We start from the raw sequence: 20,521 nt of genomic DNA, 5'->3' as shown, positions 1-20,521 counted from the left end.
GGGGCTCGATCCCACGACACTGGGATCACAACCTGAGCTGAAATCAAGAATCAGATGCTCAACTGACTGAGCTACCCAGGCACCCTGAAAGTAACTTATTTTAAAAAGAATGGGTGCCCCTGGGTGGCTCCGTTGGTTAAGCGTCCGGCTTCGGCTCAGGTCATAATCTCACAGTTGTGAGTTCGAGCCCCATGTCAGGCTCTGTGCTGACAGCTAGCTCAGAGCCTGGAGCCTGCTTCCAATTCTGTATCTCCCTCTCTCTCTGACCCTCCCCTGATCACGCTGTCTCTGTCTGTCTGTGAAAAATAAATAATAAAAACATTTTAAAAAAGAAAAGAATGGTTTTTGTGTAATAGTTTTTAGTACACTAAAAGCCCAAGTCTTTCCTTTGATATACTTAAACATAGGAAGCAAAACTATTTTAAAACTTGTGTGTGATATCTCTGTTTGATTAGCATCCCTTATAGGTCATTGGGTCTGTTTCTATATTTTCTTTGTTTCTCTCAATTTTCAATCACACTGTCTCGTCTTCTCATATATTGTTGGCTTTGATTGAATACTAGACATTGTATATAACAAATTGAGGAGATAAATTGAGGAAGGTAAACTATCTTCCTTCTGACAATTACATTTGTTTCTAGAGGTACTAGCCATCCAAGGTCATATTCATCCAATCAAGAATTGAGATAATCCCCAAATTGGTTTAGACCCTCTGGTTTACCCTTGCCTATAGGGAATATGTGGCCTTCAGAATCCTAACTGAAAACTGGGAAGGGTTTCCATGGACTTATTTCCTTTATTGCTGAGCCCCCCAGTTTTAATTTGTATCTCCGTATATTGGGAGAGTTTGGTCACCCAGCTCAACAACTTAACTTTTTCGTCATCTTTTCTGAAACTGGAAGATACACTTTCTTGTTGTTTTCTTTACATGCTTATTTATTTTTGAGAGAGAGAGACAGAACATGAGCAGGGGAGGAACACAGAGAGAGGGGGACACAGAATTGAAACAGGCTCCGGGCTCCAAGCTGTCAGCATAAAGCCCAGTGCAGGGCTCAAACCCATGAACCGGAAGACCATGACATGAGCTGAAGTCCGACGTTCAACAGACTAAGCCACCCAGGCACCCTTGGAAGAAAAGCAATCTCAATGTTAATTTCAAATTTCAAGATCTTTTTTTTCTTTTCTTGGATCTTGACACCATTGTTTTTCAATGAGATATTAATTCCCCACTGCATCAAAATATTTTTAAGAAATATTTAATCCAAATTTTCAAGTTGTTCTTAATAGGAGATTTGATATGAAATGCCTAGGGTAACATTACTGCATTAGAACACCCTAAGAATAATTAAAATATGAATGAAAGTTATTTTTTCCTGTCACCCCAAAATGTGGAACTAGATTTAGCCCAAACCATTCACTGAAGAGAACTATCTGGATTGTATTCTATTCACTTTGTTACATTAGATTTAAAAATTTAGTTGTAATATGTTTAACCTAATGTGTTAAATAATACAGAAACATATTAATAAAAATTGGTAATTTCTCTCTTCACTTCCTCATGTCATTGACCAATCTCTGTCCCTTGAAATAGTCAATGCTCAGCATGTATATGTCTACACTTATCTTTATATATCTGTATAAAATTATACACACATTTGTTAAAAAATAAAAGATTATAACATATCCATTGTGCTAATTTATTTTAATAAATTTCTGTATGTTACCAAACATGCATTTTAAAATTATGTACAGAACTTTATCAATTTTTGGTAGAGATGGTAATTACGTAAAATAAGCAAAATTTGGGATTTTAGTTTTTGGCAGCAAGACGTGTTTTAGTCCTCATGTGACTTTCATTATCTTTTCTCATTAGTTTCAGAGGAGCAAAGTCCTTATAAAATTCTGACTTGAGTGACTTCTAAGTTCTTTGAGATTCCCATTCCAAAAGTTGAAGCTTTTGTGAATGAATAGCATGCAGTGCTTTTTCCTTTTAAAATTTTTGTAATGTTTTTATTTATTGTTGAAAGAGAAAGACAGATAGAGCATGAGTAGGGGAGGGGCAGAGAGAAAGGGAGACATAGAATCTGAAGCAGGCTCCAGGCTCCAAGCTGTCAGCACAGAGTCCGGAGTAGGGCTTGAACTCACAAACTACGAGATCATGACCTGAGCCGAAATGGGACACTTAATCAACTGAGCTACTCAGGTGTCCACATACAGTGTGCTTTAAGGGCTGCGGTGCCTTAGGCAAAATATGTTTCTGAGCCTTGGGGCGTTATGGACTGTAGAAGAAACTTTACACACAGACACATTCAATACATGTATGTATTAAATATATAAGTTATATAATATATATTTATAACTAATTTGAATTCTACATCACCTTTCTTATACACGCATATACTCACACAAACACATAGTATATGAAGACAAATACTATACACATATGAGATTTGTACCTAAACTCTGTTTTTTGACTGAGCTCTTGACTGTCCCCTCAATTCACTGTACTTCGATTTCTTCAATTTCATTGCATTATGTTTTCTTTTCATCTTTCAGTTTTCTCAGAATTCTGTAGTTTGTTATCTGTTTTGTCCATACTTTGGTGCACAATTCTACTCTACAATGTGCTGGAACAAGGCTGGGTAAAGCTGCCCTTTCCCAATCAATTTTCAGTTTTTTCTTTAACAGGAAAAAAGTCACTTGAGTCTCATGATTTGTCTTCATATCTCAAGAGTTTTTTGAATTTCTATCAGTTTTAGGCTGATAGCTTAAGAGGGTACAAGATGATCCTGTAGAAGTTCTATTATTAAAAATAATCATCCTAAATATTTGACCAGTTAAATAGAAATTTCATTTAAAGTATGTAATCATCCACTATGATTCATGCATTACCATATATGTATATATACACCATATTTTATACAGTGTACACACATATCTTACACATCTTATTTTACTATGAAATAGATATATGCAGAGTTTGGGCCAATCAATCAATACACTTGAGTTCTTATTTGGCACTAATCAAACTTCCTTTATTACAGTAATTGGAATTTAGCATCATCAGTTAAGAGGTTCTATACTATCTATTGAGTAAATATTCCAATAACTTGTTACGTATATTTTTCACATTTGGCTTATTTAAAGATTAATGAGAATTTAAAGATCCTCACAGTGCAGTTTAAAAGGGGAAAGCTTACAAGGTTTTCCTCACACTTAATGCGATTGCATTTTTTTTTTTTTTAGTAACTCATTTTTACTGAGGTTTTAGTAAGAATTCAACTTAGTTTTCAGGGAAATGAGAATTCTTCTTTTACTGTCCTCACATTTCATCTTTGAAAAAGAATTTATTTAAATCGTTTTGGGAACAAACACAAGTGTTCCTTATTAAGCATTTAGATCACCAAGTGATAGCAGACGTGGGTAAATGTGCTAAAGGGAGCTCATGGCCACCAGCATTGGTCACATCATATACCGCAATCCGCGCATACTCTCCAAGGAATGCAGTCTCCTTGTAAATGAATGGAGAGCCGGTTTAAAGGGGTTTCATTTTGCTGTAGTGAATACCTTTTCCCATCCATTAAATCTCCAAAATAGGACTAGGAGAGATATCTGGTATTAGAAAAATGCCTTCTCCTACTGGCCCTATGCTATGGAATGCTATTTTAATCAAGGACGGCAACAAAATAGTTTCCAGATTTTACCTAAATAATTTTTGTAAGTCTTTTCCTTTATTTACTTCTCTAGAAATTACTGAAATTGTTGATGGTCTTCCTGGAAATTGCTATGCCTTTTACATTTTCTGTTTCAAAACTGTGTTTGCATTACAGACAATATTCTAGCTACCCAAGAAATTTAATATCTTATTGTATTTTTATACTATACTAAAATATTGTAGTATACTAAAACACTATATTATATCATTTTTCTTCTTAGAAATTTTATAATTCAAAATGGTCTCTTAAAATGATTAAATTTAGCAATAAATTGACAGGTTTTTTTTTTTCTCCCTCAACCTCTTGTCTGGTAATTGAATTCAAACCAACCCGTTGTTTTGGCCTCACCTACACACCACTTAAGCAGGTTTATTTTATAGTCTGCATGGTGTCTGATTCACATAAACACACCTAGTACTCATTTGCAAATTCTCACACTCAATACTAAATTAAAGTTTGCTTTTCATAAATACATCTTATCAACCCATAAATCTCCTACATGACTATAATTCTAGAGTCCCTTAAAACCATTGTCACATAATCATCAACTTCACTGCTTTCTCCCAGCCCATTTCATGTCTGCAGGCAAAAAAATGTAAACCCATTAAAATACAACTCCCCAAACTTCCCTTGCTTCTTTGGGTTCCAGAGTGGGGTGTGATTGAAATAAGCCCTGGGTGAACTGTTGTGAACACCTTTTTAAGAAAGCCACGAAAATCACAGTGACTTAAAAATGAAACTCATGAATTCGTTTTAAAGTTCACATAAATCTGAAACTTGAGGTTAAACGTGAAGGTCACATGAAGCATTAGAATTGGAAACCCTGGGGTCTCTTAGCATGGTAGTTATTCTAGTTCTGTCAGTTGACTTCTACGTACATTAGTAAAATCTTACAATTCTTCAAGAAATGATGGATGAACATTTTGTGGCTTTTCATCTCTGATATGTGACTTTTTCTTTTTTGGTTCTAAATACGGATTCTATGATTGATTAAGGCTTTGAGAGAGCATGTTCATTGAACAGACTTCTTTACTCTTACAGAGCAAGAGTAGTCCTGGTGGGCACCCGCTTTCAATACTACGCTTTCTTTTCAAAATCCACCTGCTGGGCATCCGCTAGGGAATATCTGTGCCCCACCGAATGTGCCCTCAGGCACCCTGACATGAGGAGCCTCCAACTAACTAGTCCAAGTCCTGTGATGACAAAGGCACATGACCATCCATGGCCAAGTGGAATAAAATATTTCTCCTTTGTTGTTTGCACAGTGTTGAAAATATCACAAAGTATGATGGTTTTGCCCTGTTTAGGGTAGACTTTTGAAAAAAATTGTTATTTCAGTTTTTAATCCTTCTTACCACGTTTCTTGTTGAGTCAGGAGGCAATATGGGGTATCAGACATTATTCAGAGGACCAAAGGCTTTTTTAGTGGGTCCTTTGCTCCATGACTGCTTAACATGACTTTTCCTCCAGGAGACTCTTAATTTTGCTGCTATAACTAGTTATTTCTGATATCCCATCTCATTCCTCTGTTTCATAAGCTGAGGTTTTGGATTTGTTTCATTTTATGTATGTATATATGTATTTTTCCAGCTTTGTTGAAATCTAATTGACATGTACGATTATATAAATTGAGTGGGTGCCAGGGACTAGGAGGTGGGGGAAATGGGGAGATGTTAGTCAAAGTTATATGAACGTCTAGTTACACAATGAGTAAGTTCTAGGGACTGAATGCATAGCATGGTGACTATAGTTAACAAAACTGTACTATACTCTTGAAAGTTGTTAAGACAGATCTTAAATGTTCCCACCACAGACAAAAGTAGTGGTGATTTTGCAAGGTGATAGATGTAGTAACTAACATTTTGTATTTATATTTTTTTGTTATTTCAAGACTTCATTCCATTCTCATTTGGCATGAGTCTTTTATTCTCAAGAAATAGCGTTGGCTTTTCTGCGAAGAGATTTCAACTGTACAAGCTTCCCAGCTCACCAGACTTACCTTTGTGTATCTGAACCTGGCAATGAACTGAGAATGAGTTCTTTCATGGAAAGCTCTACTCCAGTGTGCTTATGGAAGGCTTGGCCAGCTGTTTGCTAGACATTGCAAACCATATGTGAGTACTATTAAGACTCAAATCTTAACACTTCCTTACTTTGCCACACTTCCAATAGGTGTACAGGTTATGCATTATAACCTGGATTCTACAGCTGAGCGATTGGGCTGTAAAGCATTTAAGAAACTTGTTTAGGGCCTCTTACATCCAGTGACCAATACTGAAGATTCTGAGGCCAGGCTTTTATCTACCGTATCTCACTACACTTTTAAAACTGGAATATGACATACATATCATAGCATTGCCTAGGGAAAATCATCTTAGAAGTTTCATTCAACTATTTATTAATTCATACCTCTATGCATTTATTGAACTATTACTTATTACACAGCTATACTGTATTTAAAGTGTCTAGCAATGCTTACTATTGTCTTTATTGTTTATAGTAATTCAGGAAATATACTAATGAAATAACTAGACCATTTCCCATTAGTTCAGTGTCCAGGCTGGTTCTCTGAACATCTCTTCTAAGAAAGCCAAGGTTTGTGAGTATATTGAATTGTCTATTAGAAATGAATGTTTGGGGCACCTGGGCGGCTCAGTTGGTTAAGCCTCCAACTCTTGATTTGGCTCAGGTAATCTCATAGTTTGTGAGTTTGAGCCCCACATTAGACTCTGAGCTGACAGCACAGAGTCTGCTTGGGATTCTCTCTCCTTCTCTCTGTCCCTCCTACACCCACTCTCATGCTCTCTCTCATTCTCTCTCTTGAAAGTTAATAGGTAAACTTTAAAAATAAAATAAATGAATGTTCACCTTATACCCAGCTCAAGTCAGCATTTCAAAGTAGGACCTAATACTTTCAGAAATCTATTTATACAGCATAAAATAGGTACTTACATTCTATTTAGAAGTGGAACAGTCTTTCTTTCTTTTACTGTAAATAACATTTTGTGAGGTAAGGATGCTTAATAAATGCTAAATAATATAATATATAAAAAAAGAAGACAGACTGGCAAGCCCAATTTCCTGGGTCTTATAATAATTAAAAATTTTTTATATCATTGGTATAATAGTTTTTCTTTCCTTTTCTCTTCCTTCCTTCCTTCCTTCCTTCCTTCCTTCCTTCCTTCCTTCCTTCTAATTTCCTTTCTTCCTTCTTTCTTTCCTTCCTTCCTTCTTTCCTCCTTTCCTTTTCTTTCTTTCTCTTTCTTTCTTTCTTCTTTTTTCTTGAACAGGAAAAACAAGATTGACACTGAAAATTACCATATGCAATGTTTTGTCATTCTTAGATTTCAAGCTTATAACTAAATAAAAGATGACATTATTTTGCATCAAATGGCATCCCCAAATAAATCTAGGATTTTCCACTGAGCTTTGTTTTCAGGAAACTATCACCATATCTCATTGTAGAAATATTTCCATGTGTAATTAATTTAAATATAACATAAAAGAAACAGACTTAAGATTAGAAAAAAAAGCCTTTTACCCAAACATACTTGACCACAAACCAAAGGCATATTTTGGGTTTGGTCTTGTTTTGATGATCACAGGATTTATCTTTATTTGCATTTTACTTGGGCTATTTTCAATGCCTGGGGAGACATGATGTACATCGTAAAATGATGCAATAAAATAATTGGCCATATTTCCCTGGTCTCTGGGCATCTTTATGCTTGTGTACATACACAGTCACATCGAAAGGCTGGGAAGGCAGCAATCTCAGCTGTAAATTGTTATGCTGTGTCTTCTGCTCTCATGCTGAGAAGCAGACTGGGTGTTCCAAAGGGATGGATTGCCCCGGAGTCAGCCCAGAAATCAGTGCAGCTCATAAAAGAAAGGCCTGTTGAGCTTAAAAGAAAAAGGCCTATGAAACAAAACAAACCAACATCTAATCCCTTGCCAAGTAGAAGTTTTATAGAAAGCACAAAATTAGCGACAGACTGAGGGACGTTCTTCTGGTCTAGGATCAGCGAACAAACACAACTGTCCTCATTCCACCACTTCTCAGCCAAACGAAGTTGGTTGCTAAGATTTGTTCTGACCTCTGATGTGAGAAGGGTGATTTAAAAACTGGTGATTTCAACTCCAGATAGTTGGTTAAGTGACATGAAATAGCTTTGGTATCAGAATGTTAGTCAGAAGCAAGATTAATATGATTTAAGAGTCAGAGTTTGGAATTCAAGACCTCAAATCGGAGCAGATGATTTTGAAGATAACATTGTACTTAAAATTGTACATCCGAATCTGAAGTAGGGCCTTATTCATTTTTAGGGGGAGGCAGGAGACTCCCAACTTCCTAAGGTCTCTGTACAAATTATGAAGCAACCCTGAAATCAAGTAGGGATGCTCTCTACTCCATCTGTCTGATGGCAAACAAGGTTGACCTGATTTTACTCCCTGTGAGAAGTGGCTATAAGAGCTTTCATCAAGACCTCAAAGGGCAACACTGGTTTTGAGAGAGTGCTCGAGATTTAGGGTCAAAGGACCCAAGTCTGAATGATAGCTCCTTTCCTCGTCACTTTAGATGTAATTTTGGCTATTTATCTCTTTATCTCTTCTGGTTTTCTTTTACCTAAGATTATGAGAACATTGTCTGTCTTCCCTACCTGAGGACAATGAGATATTCTATAAACTCTTGCCAAGGATTATGTTTATCTTAAAGCTGAATTCGTGTCTCAATAATAATCCTTAAAAAGCTCTTTTTTTTTTTTGCAGTTGAGTTGGAAGTGTGTTTTGGGGACCTCTGTGTCTTCCACCATTGTTGTGTTAGAAGCCACTGGAAAGGGAAAGTAGCTAGAGATATGGTCTGGGAGGCTTTTATGAGCCAGTCCTGGTAGTTGTATGTTTCCCCTTTTGCTCAATTCCCAATGACTACAATTCTGGCTCACAGTCACAGCTCTCTGCAAAGATGGTTGGAGAATGCAGTTGATTCTTGTGCCTGGGGAGAAGATGAATTGGAATTGATGAGCAGCTAGCCAGCATCTGCTAAAATTTAGGGTTCGAACAACTCACATCCTAGCTGGTCTATACTGCAGTCATGGTAATCATTTTGATTAAAGGGTCCCTTCATGAGTATAGAAAGACCACATTTTTCACAAATCCCCAGAGGACAGTAAGAGAGGCTTGTGTTCAGCAGTCGTGGCCGTGTGGTGCTCGTGAGAGGCGGGGTGACCCTGAGTCAGACATGCCATTTTTCCCCTTCAGCTTCTCCTGGGGGCTGGCTGAGGTGGCTTGGCTCTTTGCCGGAGGGAGGGCCCTGATTTCCCACTGGTCAACACAAGAATTCACCAATGACCTCTTGCGCTTGTTTTGGCTAGCAATACTTTCTGGAAAATTGTCACTCCAGGAATGTGGTGAAGAGGCTTATAAGAAAGCACAGCTCTGTCTGGGTGAACTTGACTCGTTTTTTGGGGGGAATTGTGAACCATAAAACCACGTAATGTGGACATTTCTCTCATGGTCTAACTTTCAGACCAGAGAGATTTTGTGGTCAAGGGCTAGCCTCAGAAAATAAGTCTCGTTCATGAATAAATGATTCTGTGGTTCCTGAAGGTGTGTTAGTATAAGGACTCATGATGAGAGAGGACCATGAACTGAAGGAAACTGGCCCATTGGATTGGTGGTGAGCACAAGAATGAAAGGCATTCAGCTTCTGAATTAGAGCACCCCCAAGGACCACAGCATTGCATTTTAACCAAGACTTTTATAAATAAATATAACAATGTTGACTACAGACTTCTTAGCTATAGGATCCCTCATAGTGTTATTCCTCATAACTTCCTTTTTGAAAAAAGCTACATATGCAATTGGCGAATGATTTTGTGTACTGAGAACCTTTCAGATTGTATTCATTACTCACTCTTAGTAAGTGGCCTTCACTTATCAGGCTTTCCTAAACTTCAGTGCAAATTAACGTCCATGGAAAAGTGTGTTAAAACTCCAGACCTCTGGTTCCTCAGCCCCTGCCAAAAATTCTGAATCAATGAGTCTGGGGCAAGGCCTGGGGATCTGGATTTTACACCAACCTCACACGCTATAACTCTAATGTAGCTGGTCCTCATGTTTTAGGAAATACAGGCTTAGCAATTTACCCTGACTTGCTCGTGTTTGTGTAAAAGCCCGCACAAAGTTTTTGTGACTCTTCACATAAATGAACTGTGACATGATCATGGTCAGAGGGAACATTTGCTTCTTTTCTTTCAGGAAGTCCGCAAGGGTATGATGATTTGGACTGAATGGTGCAATAATCGATGGGCACTGTGAGAAGTAACCTGACCTAACCTCAGCTAGTTGGTGCCCACTGGATTCCAGGAACGGCACCGTGCACTTAACGTGCCTAAATCTCGCAGCAACCTGGAGAGGTGGGTGTTAGATTTCATTTCAGAGTTGAGGAAACTGTAACTCAGAGAGGTTAAATAACTTGCTAAGTAAAGACAGACAGCTAGTAAACAGCAGAGTCCAGATTTGGATCCTGCTGTGTTTGACTCTCGTGTCTTATCCTCTAGTTTGATCCAGAGCAGATCATTATCAGACCATTATCTGAGCTGTCCTTGCAGAGCTTGATGCGGGGCTCAAACCCACAAGCTGTGAGATCATGATCTGAGCCGAAGTTGGACGCGCAACTGACTGAGCCACCCAGGTACCCCTCCATGTTCTGATGAATAGCATGAAGAAAAACCAGACTATAAGGTAGTCATTACTGTACTCATTTTATGGATGAAGAATCTGAGGATCAGTGCATTTAAGCTATTAACCGAGTAACATAATGAATTCACAAAAGATGAGGGATTACAGTCCAAGTTCGTTTGATCTCAGAGCCCACTCTTTCCTATTCACAACACTCTTTCCCTAACAGAATGCAACCCAGCATTTTCCAAACTAGTTTATTCTGTGAGATTAACAGGAGATAAGATTAGAGAAGACTTGCAATAAATGTTGGTGGTGGTGGTAAATTAGAGGCAGAAGTCAGAAAATCCATGTAATTGAGTATGTGAAGGAACAGGGATTTGGGGGAATGGGCTTTGTACTAGTGAAGGAAAAAAATAGTCAAGGCAAAGAAATGGACCAGGCAAGGGAAAGATGAAGGACGCCAAAGCAACATGGAGAGGAATAGAGATGATTTGTTATTTTTTGCTTTTAAACACCATCATTCTTATACATCAGAAGACTTTAAGAAGCATGACAGTAAGATTTTGGAAGGGATCATGATAAAATCTGCTTATATATACATATGTGTATATATATATATTATATTGTTTATATATATATTATATTGTTTTTATATATATATATACACACATATATATATATAAAATAAAAGTACCATCACATTTCATTGGTTCTTTCTAATGCCATAACTAGCACACACATAACAAACCAAATGGTGGGGTACCTGTGTATGAGCCTGTTGGGACCAGGTGACACTCTTTGTGCAGTTGTATCCACCTATCAATACTGAATTGAGAAAATTATCATATTAAAACTATACCTTATTTACGTGAATAAATAATGGGGACATGAAACTGTATTTATTCTGGTCCACAGAAGCTAGAAAAGAAGTCTTTTATTATGAAATAATTACTTTCTCGAGGCAGGAAGAGAATAGTAATTTGATGTGTGAATGATTTCCTGACATTCACAAATCAAATCCAAGGGGATTTCCAAAACCAAATATAGATTATGTTTGGCTTTCCTTTCACTTTGAATGGTCTGTAACCGTATTCTCTAATTAGAATTAAAAAGTCCAACGTTGATTGTAAGAGGATCTCCAGAGGCAGTATCAAATGTGGTTTTTTTCCCTGCACATCTTTGTTTTCAGAGTGTTCTGCAATTAACACAGATTAGTAAACAAATTAAAGGAGACAAGTGTTACTGAACTGGATATGCCAAGTCTCAAATTCCTAACAAGACCAATTCATTGGTAAATATGTTGATTGCAGGTTAGATCACGTTTTTAGAGAAAGATGACTATTCACATTCTATTCTAATCGGAGGTCAGCTCAAAGGACCTCTATAACTTTCATTTAGTTGAGCTTTCACATTGGTAAGGCAAACTGAAATTTGCTCTCTTTTCTCCTATTATATGATATCTGAGACTGAGAAATCAGAGTAATAGGCCCCTCAACTCTTTTTTTTTAAATTTATTTTTGAGAGACAGAGAGAGACAGCATGAGCAGGGGAGGTTCAGAGAGACAGGGAAACACAGATCTGAAACAGGCTCCAGGCTCTGAGCCAGCTGTCAGCACAGAGCCTGACGCGGGGCTTAAACCCACTAATCGTGAGATCATGACCTGAGCCAAAGCTGGCCGCTCAACCAACTGAACCACCCAGGTGCCCCCCCACCCCAACACTTCTTGGACTTTGGACAAAATAAAAACTTTATGTGACATGAATTGACTTTATTTAGTACTTTATTTATTAAACTTTGACATACAATGAAACCCACAAGTTTAAAATGTTCGATTTAAGAAGGTGTGACTTAAGGTGATTTTTAGAAAAAAATTTGATGTTTATTTATCTTTTGAGAGAGAGACAGACAAACAGAGCATGAGCAGGGAAGGGGCAGAGAAAGAGGGAGACACAGATTCTGAAGCAGGCCCCAGGCTCTGAGCTGCCATGACAGTACAGAGCCTGATGCGAGGCTTGAACTCACAGGGCGCAAGATCATGACCTGAGTCAAAGTCGGACACCTAACTGACTGAGCCACCCAGGCACCCTAAAAACATTTGAAGTAAGCCTTAAATCCTTATATCCTATTTCCATATACTGCTCCCTATGCTGCATACATTGTAGAACAACCTGTTCTGCTGTGGGTAAAATGTATGTGTGAACATGAGTCTCAAAAACTACCATTATTGATTGATAGGCTTATCTCTATAAGATATTCTAAATTCTGAAACATCGATTTACAGAAATATTTTGAACACGTCTTCCCTGTGAGATGAAAAGTAAGATTCTACCATTGCCTATGTTGGCTGTCATCCTAATGGATATTCTTAATTTTCTTTCTTATTCTGAGTATTATGTATATTCTTAATATATTTCCCTACATCAAACTTCTCCCCAAAGCCAAATTCCCTACTGCCATAGGAAGCAGTTTACTGAGGGCAGGACAGCTGGGGACGCTGTGACGCAGTGAGGAAGTGGCTCTGGAAAGTGCCCAATTCCCATCTAATGAGAGCTGCTGGGAGCTGATGTCTGAGTGGTAGATGCAAACTTCAAGTGGAGGTTTCTACTTCTCCGCCCAACTATTTGCCCCTTGGAACTTTGCTGCCTCTCTACCTGACTTCCCTCCCGCTAACTCCCGCCTGGAGGCATCCTATTCTTTTCTAAGTCAGAATCTAAAAACTGCACGGAGTAGTGAATTTTCTCATCAGAGCTACAGCAGGACTTTCCTCTTTGAAGTCCACTCTGCATTATCTCTGTTGGGAAGGAGGAGAGAAACCTGCAGGGACATCCAAAGGTCAGAGTGAAAAATACACATACGGCTTTGGGGATTCACAGGCTCCCATTCTGTGGGCCCCCTTTCGCCTTACTGTTACCCACCTGCCTTAAGATTAACATTAAATAACAATTAAAATTATCTGTTATTATTTTAATTAAAAGTTTAAGATTTTAAGCCTACAAGTGCTTTAATGCTGACAAACGGCCTTTCTTAAAAGAAGAAACAGGGGCGCCTGGGTGGCTCAGTCCGTTAAATCTCCGACTTCGGCTCAGGTCAGATCTCACGTTCGTGGGTTCGAGCCCCGCGTCAGGCTCTGTGCTGACAGCTAGCTCAGAGCCTGGGGCCTGCTTCTGGTTCTGTGTCTCCTTCTCTCTCTGCCTCTCCCCCTCTCATGCTCTGTCTCTCTCTGTATCAAAAATAAATAAAACATTAAAAAAAAAGCTTAAAAAAAAAAGAAGAAACAAATGAATGTTTAAAAATAGATTCTATAAGGACACCTGGGTGGCTCAGTCGGTTAAGTGTCAGGCTTTGGCTCAGGTCATGATCTCACGGTTCATGGGTTCAAGCCCCATGTTTGGGTCTGTGCTGACAGCTCAGAGCCTGGAGCCTCCTTCAAATTCTGTCTCCCTCTTTCTCTGACCCTCCCTTGATCACTCTCTGTCTCGTTCTTTCTCTCTCAAAACTAAAATATTTTAAAAAGTTGATTCTATAACCGCATCTCAAATGATAGGACTGATAATTTAGTTTGATAGTGACCTTGAAATATGATTGCTTCTCTTTTCATAGATATCTCTTTGAAATTGCCAAATCCCATGCTGAATTAAACACTTAGCAAGGTTTTGAATTTTTTAAACTTTTTTTCAGACACTTTCTATTAGTCACATGTATGTGTATATATACATATGTATATGTGTGTATATATATGCCCATATGTGTATGCATATATGTGTATATGTATACACGTATACACGTATGCATATATATATACTATATATATACACATATAGGCATATATGTATATAGGCATATATATACCAAGCATATATATACAGAGTGTGTGTGTGTGTGTATATATATATAGATAGATAGATAGATATATGAACTCTAAAGAAGAAAAAGGTTAAAAATGACTGCAGTGACAGATTGATTAAAGTTTGAGCTCACTGTATTTTGCCTGATAAGTTTACTTACCCCCACTGCGCGCTGGCAGCAGAATCGTCATCCTGCAGCTCTGTTTCACGAGTGGAAACCCCCTTCAGCTGTCGGTGTGTATGAGTGCACAGACATTCAAGAGCACGCACACGTGTAAGTTTGCTTCTGAGTGCATAGTCCTGAAATCTTAATATGCTACTTTTTTCCCTCCATAAACAATACAAAGAAGTTGACAGGTCTGAAAGGGGCTTATGTGAAAAGATAATTAAGAGCTTTAGAGAGTGTCAAGAGTCAATAGCTCAGCGCCGTCAGCACCGCGGAGTGTTACAGGCTATAATTAGATGGCGTGGAGGTGGAAGGCATGTTTGACAGTTGATTCCTGCATGATCTCCAACGGAAAAACAAAGAGCAGCCTCCACGAGCTATCAGGCAAAGTGGGGAACAAAGGTACTGGAGTCAAACCGCTCAAGTGTCGCTCTGTTTTCCCAGGGCGCATCATTTGGTGAAGAGCTGCTTTCTGTGTTGACTGGCATCTGCATGGGACATTTGGCCCGTGTTCCTCATCCCCACAATCCTCTTAGCTTTGAGCCTAGGTCCTCTCCACAGCCATTTCTGCAGTGCCCGTGGGCACTCCCCGCTCCACATTCCTGTACTCACTTTGGACTCTGGAAAGTTCGAACTGATTTGAGGTAGAGTTAGTTGATCCCTGATGAGAGGACATTTTCCAAAGAGCTGTGGAAAAGTCCAGTAGAGTCTTTCTCCAAGTGGAGATGAATGGTTAAAAGGCATTATAGGACTGGATGAAGACCCTCCAAACACTGAAGAGATTATGAGGAACGGCCAACCCTATGAGGTTGGAAGTGTATAAACAAAGAAAAATCTGGCTGTAAAATATGTGCTTGAAAGTATAACAGTGTTCTGATTTTCTCCCACTATGATGATCTCAACGATTTAAATATATATGATTCTTCACAGAGGATTGTGCTTTAGAGCTTTTATTTGGCTGATGTTTTAGGTGTACTCAGCCTGTCTCAGTGTGTTTTTCAGTTGAGAACAACGTACACTTGATATGACTGGTCAAACTTCACCTCTATCAGGCTAAGTGATAAACTGAGGCATGTTAAAAAATTTATGAATTTATTTGAGCAAAAATCAATTTGAATTGGGCGGTATCCAATCTGGCAGAAAGAAAGGAGCTCTGAGTTGCTGTGTAAAATGAAAGACTTTTATAGGCAGAAAAGAATGGGAACAGCAGAGTTGTACTAAGTGAAAAAGTGGGTTGGTTATCACAGTTACTTTCCTTTAGGGAATGACCGGGGGTCTATCAGGCAGATGACCTAACTAGTGTTGGTCAGCTGATTCCTAGTTGACTGGTTTACAAATCCACTTCAGCTTTCCACCGAAACTAGTTAAGTCTCGGTTTGGTGATGCTGGGTTTAGCATGGTGACTCCATTTTGGACTGTTATCCTGTTTTCAGCAACAGATAGATGCTAAACACTGTCCATATTATTGAGCTAAACTGCAAATTTCTAGGAAAACACTCTTGGCTAAAACAGATCTTCAAAGTTACTTATTGTACAGAGGTTGTAATTGATCAGCAACAATTAATCAAGAAAAGTATATTTTAATCAATACTACTTAAGTCAAACACGCAAATATAAGGACACAAATTATTAAATAAATACGAAGTCAGAAAACTTATTACACAAAGTTGGCTTGAAATCAGCCTGTACACCCTTCAAATATAACTTTTTTAAATGGGATTGAGGGGTGCCAGGATGTCACAGTTGGTTTAGACCCATGTCGGGCTTTGCACTGACAGCACAGAGCCTGCTTTGTATTCTTTGTCTCTTTCTTTCTCTCTCTCTGCCTCTCCCCCACTCACACTCTATTGCTCTCTCTCTTTCTTTCAGTCAAAACTAAATAAACATTACATTTTTTAAAAAATAGAGGGTTGAAAAATATATTTCTTATCTTTATGAATGCTGTGATCAAAGAATCATCACACACAGAGCTGCTAATTTTTTAACATTTCCTTTGTTAAATGTCTGCATGAGAGAGAATCTCTCCATACATTTGTAGAATATTAACTATACTCACTTGGGACAGTTTTCTTTTTTGTTTTATTTATTTTTGATACTGAGAGAGACACAGCATGAGAGGGGGAGGGGCAGAGAGAGAAGGAGACACAGAACTGGAAGCAGGCTCCAGGCTCTGAGCTAGCTGTCAGCACATAACCTGATGCGGGGCTCAAACCCACGACCGTGAGATCTGACCTGAGCCGAAGCCGGAGGCCCAACCGACTGAGCCACCCAGGCGCCCCTTGGGACAGTTTTCCATGTTGATGGAGCACTTTGGGCTTTTTGGTTCCCAGAGGAAAAAAGAGAAGAAATTGAAATAGTCTGATGATGTAAATAGATGCAATCAACAAAAAGCACCTGAATTCAGATCTGTTGCAATTGAATATTGTATCACTTTCTTAATGTAGTTTTCCATTGTTTATCATTGCAGTTGGGTTACTTTTCTGAACGCATACATTTTACCAATGATTCTCAGCCATCTTTATCAGATTTCTGGAGCTCAACAGTATATAGAGGCTGCAGAATTTCAGCAGTCACCCTGTCTACAAGTCCAGGGCCAGGGGCCTTTCTGAAGCTAACCTTATGGTCCAGTGACTCCAGTTTTCTCCTCACCTGGCCTGAGAATCCAATAAGTTTTTTTTTTTTTACATATTTTCTTGTGGAAAGGGAAAGAGGATGAAGATGAACTCAGGCACATTTAGGAGGGATGCAAACATATTAAAAATGAATGGGATATGCCAGCTTTTGTGACACTCTCTCCTTGCTCCCAATCAGACTTGAAAAGAGGTGTGTTAAATTGTTCACATGTCTCTAAGGGTTGTTTGCCATTGCTTACTCTTTCTTCATTTTCTCTCATTAAAATGTAATAATAAGTGTGATAAAACAGCTGAACTCAGACTATAATTGGATCTTCTGGGCAAGATGTTTTAACCCCCTTCAAAAGCAGCTCATGGATAGACAGCTGACTCAGGACCTCCTTGTGTCTCACAGGGTTGTTACATTACCTGAATTATGGCCTTCACCTGCAGTTTCACAAAGCCCTCCGCTTCCAGTCTACTTTCCTTATGGTCCCCACACTCATTCTTCTGATACTCAGATCTTGGCCTGCCATTCAATGCTTAGAGACATCTCTCCATTGTCTAGTTTCTCCCATACCGGTCACCATGGATGTGGTCTGAAGTCTATAGCGTGGCAATGGAAGACCTGCACAATCCAGTCCAAACTACCTTTCCAGGTTCATTGTTATTAATTCTTACTTCCGTAATTAGTGTTCTCCTTGAACACTCATGCCTTCGTTTTTCACAGCTCTTTGCCTTTGATGTAACTGTTATTGAAAGTCCTCAAATGACACACCATGAAATCTTGGTCAACAAGACTTGGTCTTCCTTACTTGAACTCTCATAACACTTTATAGTCACTGCGCTCCATAAACCCTTACCCACAGTTATTAACACTGATGCATGAATCTAAACCCTTCACAAAAGTCTAAACTTCCAGAAGACAAGAAAAATATTTCATTTCCTGTTGTATCTCCCCTGTATATTGCCATGCATGTAGTAGGTGTTTATTTACTGGAGTGAAAACTGGATAAGAAAAGGAGTCTTCCATCTCTTATCATCCCTCTACCTCTTGTCCTTGGAAGAGCATATAAGTGCTCATAAATATTTTGTATTATATCAAGGGCTGGTAAATTATGATCTGTGGGCCAAGTTTAACTCCACACCTGTTTTTATAAAGATTTATTAGAATACAGCCATGCCTACTCCTTTACATATGGTTTATGGATGCTTTCTTGAAAAAATGAAGTTGAGTAGTTGCAGTAGAGACTGTATGGCTCACAAAGCCTGAAATATTTACTATCTGGCCCTTTACAGAAAAAGTTCACTGACCGAATAAATGAAAATGGGCTGTACAGCAGGGAGATGCAGAGAGCAGCACAAATTGTCCCGAAAAGTATTGAATTTAGTTATTACTTAGATTCATCATTTCAAGAGATTGTTCTTTCCTCAATTCCCATCCACATGAAGATAGACATGTATGCATTTCTCGTCAGCTTTCTTGCCATTATTTGCTGGTGAGTGATGAGAGATTGCTGACCTGAATGTCTCACTCCGCACGCATGCACATGCACACACACACACACACACACACACACACACACACACACATGCATGTCTGTGTGTATAGTGTATATATTTGTTAACTGTAAGTATCACTTTGGAAAATGCTCAGAAGCATAAATAAAAATGATCACACCCTCATCCCACAGCCCAATGTTTTAAAAATCACATGGATAGTTTTAGCTGATTAATTTTCAGAGTTCAGTCAAGAAATTTCAGGTTTGTATACATATATTCATTATTAGCTGAACATCCAAGAATGACCCACATCTAATTGCATGGTGATGATATTATAATTCCATTAGAAACAGTGGTACGTATTATATGCTAACTTGTATTTATCCTGAAACTCCATCACCTGATGAATATGCAATTAACCTACTTATTACCACAGAAAACATCTCCTTAGAAATACAATGCATCCACATAATTTTTAATCTGATCTTCAAAGGCTTTCTGTGGGAGAAAATAATTTTTTTCCCAATAAGATATATTATTGGAAACACAACTGTATGTAGCCAATTCGCTACATCATCTGATTTATTTTAATTAGAGGTTAGCTGCTGAATGTGATTACAGTTATAATTATTACAATACCAGTCATCCACATTTCCATTAGCATTCCACTTGATAGTTAGCAATAAGCAGAAATAAAATATTAGGACTTTTAAGAGAAGAGATTACCAATTAGTACAATTCTCCACTGGCACAAGATAATTATTAATTATGATCATCAAGGTAATTATTCACCAAGTTAAATTTCACAGGGCTACCTGTGTGCAGGTTCTCTCTGCACTGCATTCTGACATCAGCAGTCTTCTTATCTACTCAGGAAATCCTGAAGCAATATTTGTATTAAATACACAGTCGACTGAGCACCAAATGGAAAGGCAGCTGTGAAGGCACAGAACGGATCTCCATTTCATTAAAGGATCCCTTCTCTTTGTAGGGCATAGCAAGGGGAGTATGTAAAAACATATACCTTAAGAAAGACACCTCTATTCACATAAATGTTTGTTGATCACACAGGATAAAATTGAACCCACACTAGTCTTCCCAGCACGAGCTCTTCCGATTTCCTCCTGAAGCTGCCACTCATTTCCACACCAACCCTATTCATTGCAAACAGAAGCCAACAAACACCATTTGAGGATGGTTGATCACTCAAGGACTAATACTATGGAGATAAGTTAGAAAAATATCTACAGGCATTGTGGTTTTCAACCTGCATCTTCTTCACTGTGGCAGCACTGAACCATAAAGCTGTTATTTAGCAGTATGTACATTTCTTCTATATACATGCCTTTATACAAAACCGCCATACTCTGTCCAGGTACCTGACGTGAAAAAAGTTTGAGGAGGTTCAAAGGAAAAGCCAAATGGAACTCACTCACGAAGAAAGACAATTTGCTCGAGTGCACAGCACTGGACTGGGATTCAGATGAGAATTGATACTGGTCTTGATCCTGAACTTACATGGGGACCCGCTTTAGGCAAGTTATTGAACTTCTCACAGCTTCAGCTTCTTTATTTGCATCTGGAGACAATATCTCTTCTGCCTTACTTGGGAGGCTGTTAGCAGAATCAAAGGAGATGGTATGTGAAATAATATTCATGAGATATAAACTGTTATACAAATATATGGAGAGTTTAAATAATTCAAAGGAAGCACATTTAACTAGACTCTTGCTTGTTTCTTAAAAAATAATTTAAGAGTATTCTATATCACCAAGCCTACGCTTTTACTCAGAAAACAAAGGGAAAAGGCTGGCCTTGCCAGAAATGGAATTTAGGTAAGAAATTAGAGTTTCACTAATCTCTGGATTGGGACTTGTTGAAATAAATGATAAAGCCAGATTTCATTATCTCACTTTTTGTGTGCTTAAAAGGAAAATGTGGAGGGCTGATGTTCTGGAAATGAAGGGTAGACTGGCTGGGTGAGTCGGTGGTTG

At 38.4% G+C, this 20,521-nt stretch overlaps 1 long non-coding RNA gene across 1 annotated transcript in view; it reads right to left on the bottom strand.

Annotated features, from left to right (window-relative positions):
• The window catches only part of LOC115276824, a 31,059-nt gene extending 16,335 nt beyond the window's left edge, over nucleotides 1-14,724 (bottom strand). Inside the window, exon 1 of the long non-coding RNA XR_003902105.1 lies at nucleotides 14,407-14,724. This is a non-coding gene — a long non-coding RNA (uncharacterized LOC115276824). The remainder of the gene's footprint in view (nucleotides 1-14,406) is intronic.
• Nucleotides 14,725-20,521: the final 5,797 nt, after the last annotated feature.

The sequence above is a fragment of the Suricata suricatta genome, chromosome 13 (genome assembly GCF_006229205.1).
Source record: "Suricata suricatta isolate VVHF042 chromosome 13, meerkat_22Aug2017_6uvM2_HiC, whole genome shotgun sequence".
NCBI lineage: Eukaryota > Metazoa > Chordata > Mammalia > Carnivora > Herpestidae > Suricata > Suricata suricatta.
The sequence above is the reverse complement of the archived record's forward strand: the minus strand, read 5'-3'. Positions and strand labels throughout refer to the sequence as shown.